Source organism: Echinops telfairi, unplaced genomic scaffold, assembly GCF_000313985.2.
Source record: "Echinops telfairi isolate 266 unplaced genomic scaffold, ASM31398v2 ScPeMD7_9;HRSCAF=40, whole genome shotgun sequence".
In the NCBI taxonomy this organism is placed as follows: domain Eukaryota; kingdom Metazoa; phylum Chordata; class Mammalia; order Afrosoricida; family Tenrecidae; genus Echinops; species Echinops telfairi.
Genome location: NW_022103906.1, coordinates 77,343,825 through 77,349,538, shown reverse-complemented (window position 1 = coordinate 77,349,538; position 5,714 = coordinate 77,343,825).

The following is a 5,714-nucleotide window of genomic DNA, read 5'->3' as shown; positions in this document are numbered from 1 at the left end:
TCGGTATAGGTTACTGTGGGATCGGTATAGGTTACTGTGGGATCGGTATACTAACTTCTGTTGGTCACAGAATGGAGGTCATTTCTAGGGTGTTTTGATTCTTTGATACTTCTGGCCCATGGTTTGCCTGCCAAAGAAAGTCGACAGAAAGATGCAGCTGCTAGTAATTAGAAATTGTATGGTGTGTACTATCCCAGTAAGTCCCAAGAGGATAGCAATGAGGCCACAGCATCATCAGCTTTATCATTTTATTGGCAGTACCTAGAACTTTGCTGGCACATAGCTTGTACTCCATAACTACATGTTAAATGATTGGTTGAATGAAAGTCCTAGATATTCTCTTTAGCAGGACTTGGGTGGGAATCATATGTTTGCACTCAGCTTGAAGTTCTCCCTTTTTGCATTTAGTTTCCCCAGTTCTTCAGTTGAGTCTACTACACTTGAAAAGTGCAATTTTCTAATCCACGCAATCCATTCATTAGCCTATTAAAATTATTGCTTTATGTCACTAAGTTTAGTTTGTTACACAGCCATAATTCAACTAGAACACTGTTAGAGTTCTGGCATTATCCTGAAAGCCACGAGGAGTTACTGAAGTGGTTTTAGGCTATCCAGAAGCTTTGTTGGGCATGTGATTTTGAAAATTTACTTCAAAAGCAGTGTGGTATAAGGCCTTCACAAAGGGGCACCATCAATATAGGTTCCGAATGAACGATGACACTGAGCGTTGTGCAGAGTGGCAGCTCTGGTTTCTGTGGATGAATTCTCAGCAGCCGGCACTGGAACAAAGAGAACTGCTAAGGAATGCAGTGTGATAAAGTAGATTAGAGAGGAGGGCTTGAACTAGTGACATGGAAAAAAGATGGAATTCAGAAATGTGTCAGGTGTAGGTTAAACAGAACCATAAGATAACTCCTAAGGAAAGGTAGGAGACGTGTGAAAAGATTTCCAAGTGTCTGGTTTATGGAGGATAGCGGTATATCTCATCGGATTAGGGAGGAGTTAAGATTTGAATGTGCTGAGTTTGAGGTGCCCAAGGAAATGCCAAAAGACTATGAACTGCCGAAAGAACAAACAAATCAGTCTTGGAAGGGCAGCCAGCAGGTTCCTTAGAAGCAAAGATGCCGAGACTTGATCTCACGTACTTTTGAGATTCCAGTCCCTGGAAAAGGACGTCAGACTTGGTAAAGTGAAGGGGCAGCAAAGTAGAGAAAGAACTCTAACAAGATGAATTGACATATGGTGACAATGATTGTGAGGCTGGCGCAGGACGGAGGAGTGCTTAGTTCTGTTGGACGCAGCGTGGCTGTGAGTCAGGATGGACCCAATGGCACCTAACCACAACAAACAGGAAAGGCCCAAGGAGTCCTGATGGCGCTGTGGCCAAGGCGTGAGGAGTAAGGGACTGAGGTGAAGTAAGCTAGAGGAACGGAGGCCAGGAGGCAGGACCCCAAAGATGCTGTCGACTCTAACCGGAGCAACATGCAAGGTTCAGGGGATTTTGCCCAACTAGGGGCTTGTCTTATTAAGTTTTGAGGCGGCTTGGACCCCAGGTGGCACTATTGGGTAAGTGCTGGACTGCAAAGTTAGTAGTTGGTAGGTCAAACCCACCAATTGCTCCATGGAGGAAAGATGAGGCTGTCTGCTTCCAATTTAAAGTCTGGAAGCCCAAAGGGGCAATTCTACTCTGTCCTATAGGGTCACCATAAGTCAATCAACTCAGTGGTATTGGGTTTGGGGTTCAGATAGGGAAAATGCCTAGGCATCATTTGGACATATATGACAGAGGGCTTGGCTATAAAGTATGTCTCTGTGTGTTAACACATATAGTTAGTAACTAAAGCTATGGAAGCAGGAGCCCTGGTGGTGTGGTGATTATGCTGCCATCCTCACCATCGGTAGCTCAAAACCACCAGCAGCCTCATGGAAGAAAGACTACGCTTTCTATTCCCATAAACAGTTACAGTCTCGGAAACACACAGGCAGACAGTGGTGGTGGGGGCTGGGGGTATCCCTACGAGTCAGCAGTGACTCCGTGGCAGTGAGTGTGGGTTTGTTGGTTTTGTTTGTATATTTTCTGGTGAAAGCCATGGGAATGAATGGTATGGCAGTTGGAGAAGACATGGACTGTAATCAAATAGGGCCTAGGACCAAATGCTGAGGAATAGTGATTATGTGATGGGTCAAAAAAGAAGACCATTAGAGAATTTTCTTAAAAGAGAAATCATTGAATACCTGTGTCCTTTCAGAGTGTGAACTTATTTGGAAACCCAGCCATTGCAAATCTAATAAAAAGGCCATGCTGGAGTAGAATGAGTCTTAAAACGAATATGACTGATGTCCTAGTAAGAAGAGAGGAGAAGAGGCACAGAGAGACGATCACGTGATCGTGGAGGCTGCAATTGGAATGTGACAGCAATCCTAGGAAACGAATACAAAGTGGTAAAAGAAACAGAACAATGTCATGTCAAAGTAATTTCAATAAAGAGAATGTTCATGACAAGTTGTCAATCATATCACATCTCTCATAGAGCAAGGAGGCTGAGGACAGACAAGCAGCCAGTGACTTTGGTAACTATCCTCCTGTCCCTGGTGGCTTTCTGAGACCCCTTTCTGTGGAGTGGTGGAAATAATGGACAACAGGACAGCGGCGGGCAAGGACTTGTTGCAGAGTGAAATGACACATGAGGTCCTCTGGCCAGCCAGGGCAAGAGAAAAGAGCATTGAAATCTAAATGGCTGGGAGAGGAGGGAGCAGGGGTGGGTGAGTAGGTTGTCTAAAGCCCTTTGTCACGTACACTGCACGCCTTTGTTCCTTAGAGAGGCAGGATGGTGCAGTGGTTAAGAGTGCAGTCTTTGGAGCTGCCCCAGCGTCACAAAACACAAACCAAACCACTGCCATCACGGGGACCCTATAGGATAGAGGAGAACTGCTCTGAGGGTTTCCGAGACTGGAAATCTTTTGTTTTGTTTTTAATAGCTTTATTAGCTCTTGATCCACCTACTATAAAACCGAACTATTCAATCATATCAAGGAGTTGGACGATTCAAGACTGTAAATCTTTACAAAGCCAGACAGCTGTATCTTTCTCCTGATGCATGACAGGTGGGTTTGAACCACAAACCTTGTGGTTAGCAGCCGAACCCACAGTGCCACCAGTTCTCATTTCATAATAACTTATTAATTATGAAAACTTACACAATTCAACTTTTTTGTTCTTAGTTTCCTCTTCTGTAAAGTGTAGGTTTAATCACCACTTAGTTTTTTGGGAGTGCTTAAAACAGCATATAGTAAGCACCCAATAAATGTTAGATATTGTTAGTCTGGGGTGACTACAGAAACAAATCCAGAGACACTCATATGTGTATAAGAGAGCTTTATACCTAAGGAGAATTGTATATTAAAAAAATATCAAAAAAAAAAAACCCCAAAAAACAAACAAAAAAATATCCCAGCCCAGTCCAGATCAAGTTCATAAGTCTGATATTAGCCCATATGTCCAATATCAGTCTATAAATTCCTCTTCAGACTCATGCAACACATGCAATGATACCAAATATAGGAAGATCACAGGCCAGTAGGTGGAAAGTCTTGTGGATCCAGTGTGGTAGAAGCATCTCAGCGCTGGCATGGGCTCCTCCAACTCCAGGGCTCTGGCTCCATCAGCACAGCTCCCTGTGGCTTGTCAGCAGGAAGACAAAACAGAGAGAGAGTGTGTGTCCCACCTCTAGTGTAGAAGATTGGATTTCCTAGAATCTTTAGGGGAAGGCCGTGCCCACACAGAGGCCTCATTGGCTATGACCTGTTTGACAGGCTAGACTCCACCCCGCGCTCAAGTTGACAGATTATGTAACTTCACGGCTATTAATATTATTATGCAGCCCTAATGAGTGCTCCTTACAAGTGAGTATGCTATGACTTCATCTCACATACTTAGGACCTGTTATCAGGAGGGACCAGTTTCTGCAGAAGGACATCATGTTTGGTAAAGGAGAGGGTCAGTAACAAAGAGGGAAACCTTCAACAAGATGCACATATATTAATATATTACACAGTGGCTACAAAAATGGGTTCAAAATAGCAACAGCTGTCAGGATGACATAGCGCCAGGCAGTGTTTTATTCTATTGTACATAAGGCTGCCATGAGTGGGAATATTATTGTCATCATTACTAGTAAATTCTAACATTTTCTCTTTATAATATATATGCTACAGGGCAATCATTCTTAGTGGTCTGGGGATCTCTGTTGTGGCTATTAGGTGCCGTAAGTCAGTTGCCACTCATAGCGACCCTACAGACAACAGAATAAAACACTGCCTCGTCCTGCACCATCCTCACAATTGCTCTTATGTTTGAGCCCATTGTTGCAAACACCTTGTAATCCATCTTGTGAAAGGCCTTCCTCTTTTTCGCTGCCCCTCTACTTTGCCAAGCATGATGTCCTTCTCCGGGGACTGGTCTCTCCTGACAACACATCTAAAGCTTGTAAGATAAAGTCTCGCCATCCTTGCCTCTAAGTAGTATTCTAGGTGTACTTCTTCCAAGACAGATTTGTTGGTTATTTTGGCCGTCCGTGGTACTTTCAATATTCTTCACCAGCATCACAATTCAAACTATGAATAACTTTGAGAAGAATGGGAATACCAGAACACTCTATTCTGCTCATGCGGACCTGTACCTGGATCAATAGGCAGTCGTGTGAGCAGAACAAAGAAATACTGCGTCGTGTAAAATCAGGACAAGTGTGTCAGAGTTGGATCCTCTCTCCATTCTTATTGTATCTGTATGCTGAGCAAATAGTGAGAGAAGCTGGATTGTATGAAGACGAATTCAGCAACAGGATTAGAGAGGAAGGTTTATTAACCACCTTTGGTGTGCAGATGATAAAACCTTGCTTGCTGAAATTGAGGAGGACTTGAAGGTCTTGCTGGTGCAGGTCAAGAATTGCAGCTCTTCAGTATGGATTGCAACACATTGTAAAGAAAACCATAACTCTCATAACTGGACCAAAAAGTAACATCAAAATAAATGGAGAACAGATTGAAGTTGTCAAGGATTTCATCTAGCTTGAATCCACAATCAATGCTCATGGAAGCAGCAGTCAAGAGATCAAACAGGTGGGCATTGCATTGGGTAAATCTGCTTCACGTGACCTCTTGAAAGTACTGATAAGCAAGGACGTTACTTTAAGGACTAACATGCATCTGGCCCAAGACATGGAATTTTCCATCTCCTCACATTCATGTGAAAGGGATCTCTGTGGGTCCCCCAAAACTCTTTCAGAGGGTCTGGATGATAAAAAAATTTTCATAGTGCTACTAAGAAGTGATTTTGACATTTTCACTCTTTCTTAGTTTTCAGAGACAATCTAATGTATGATTGTAGTGAATAATTTAATAGGACTTGTCTCCTACCCAAGGACCTTTTCCTGATGGGTCTGGGTAAGGGAAGGTGAGGATTCAGTTGTGAGTGGTTTTTAATGAGCCTAGTTGTCATTGCCATCCAGTTGGGTATAAAATGTGCCATCTCAGAAGCAGGAAGGTGTATATCACTACCAGCAAGAGAAAGAGCCAGGAGTGGAGCAAGTCTGTGGGGTCCTAAGAACCTGGTACCTTGAACCTCTTTGATCCAGGAGACAACGTTGACACCAAAGAGATGGCAGAGGAGCAGCAGCTGAAGGATCAAGAACCAGAGGAGCATGAGATCGAAGTGT